Here is a 1,560-nt window from a genome sequence, read left to right as displayed (position 1 = left end):
ACAAAGCTGCAGTCACAGGGCAATTCAGAAAATATTATCACTCCTTCAACTACGCTCTGATACCAAATTTGTTGCGGAAAGGATCGATTCGAGAACTCCGATATGACTACAAGTAAATTGACCGGAACGAAAAAATAAAGTGAACACAAGGATTTACGTGGTTCGGCTTTAATGCCTACGTCCACGGGCAGAGGCGAAAAGAAATTTCACTATAACAAGATGAAGATTACAAGTGTTTTACACTCAAGACACAACCCGAGAACCTCACAACTCTCAACCCCTATAGAAAACCCGAAAGCTAAAATCCTAGCTTTCAAAGAACAAGCTTTGCTCTCTCTTGGTTTGGGATGATGAATATGGCTAATGAACCTCTCTATTTATAAGAGAGTTCAAGGACATAATTGTCCAAAACTTTGGCAAAGATTTGTGGTTGAAAATGGACACCAACAACCATCCACTAATCCACTACCACCAACAACCCACTACCAACAACAACAATCCACTACCAATTTTAAGCCATTTCTTAACACTTTTTGCCTTGTATAAAACCCCTGCGTGCCCTTGAACCCCAAACCTACGATTTCATCCATTAATTAGTGTTTTTGTTTGGCAATATGAGTGATTACAAGTACGGCCACCCCTATCCTCCTCCAGGTGCATGCATATCTCTGCTTTCTTAATTTATACTATAATAATCGAATGTTTCTTGATTTTAGCTACCTTTTACCTGTGTATTTAAAATATGGTGCAGGAGGTTATACTTATAATCAAGGGCCACCCCCACCAGTAATGGCACCTCCTCAGTATTATGGTGCCCCACCACCGCCACCCAGGAGAGAACCAGGTTTTCTTGAGGGATTGTATGTATAAATATACATCAACTTTTTTTTTTAATAAATCCTGCACGATCTAATATTGTTAATCAGCCAGCAAACTTTGTTTAATTTTGTGTTGCAGCCTTGCAGCTTTATGTTGTTGCTGTCTCTTGGATGATTGCTGCTGCGACCCGTCTGTGATAATTGTGGACTAGGGATCTTACATCACCTTACTGTTTATCTAAAGCTTTGACAACAGTATGATTTCATCACACATGTATTTATATTTTGCCGATGGAGTTGACAAATCTATTTATGTATAGTAATATGTGAAGCTTAGATATTCTCAATGACACTTTCGATTTTACAATGTAGAACAAAATGGGAAAAATAATCGCATCTTGCAAAATATTATATTATTACTGTTGGTATTTTTCATAATAATTTATATTTGAGGTTTGTAATTGTTTGTTCTAATAATGTCATTTCTAAAGTTCAGTACCCAAAATGAGACCTTGCGAAAATCATATTGTTATGTCAATGCTTTGATTCTATTTTCTTTTAAATATAGAAATAAAAATGAAAATTTTAATATAAATAATCTATTTACTTTTTGATTTAGCCTATAAAAATTAATTTACTTATATTTTTAATAGAAAAAAATGTAATCCAACACGACTAATTTACCTAATACAATGGCTTTCATGGTATTTCTACTACTTTGTAAAGAATTAATTGAATTGAA

The 1,560-nt window shown here is 34.7% G+C and overlaps 1 long non-coding RNA gene across 1 annotated transcript; it reads left to right on the top strand.

Annotated features, from left to right (window-relative positions):
• The first annotated feature begins 545 nt into the window (after nt 1-545).
• LOC107888137 (uncharacterized) lies at nt 546-1,234 on the top strand. The gene is made up of 3 exons (XR_001681294.2): nt 546-654; nt 752-860; nt 958-1,234. It is a non-coding gene; the product is annotated as an uncharacterized lncRNA (long non-coding RNA).
• The last annotated feature ends 326 nt before the right edge of the window (nt 1,235-1,560 follow it).

The sequence above is a fragment of the Gossypium hirsutum genome, chromosome A03 (genome assembly GCF_007990345.1).
Source record: "Gossypium hirsutum isolate 1008001.06 chromosome A03, Gossypium_hirsutum_v2.1, whole genome shotgun sequence".
NCBI lineage: Eukaryota > Viridiplantae > Streptophyta > Magnoliopsida > Malvales > Malvaceae > Gossypium > Gossypium hirsutum.
Note: the sequence above shows the minus strand (reverse complement) of the source record. Positions and strands in the feature narration are given on the sequence as shown.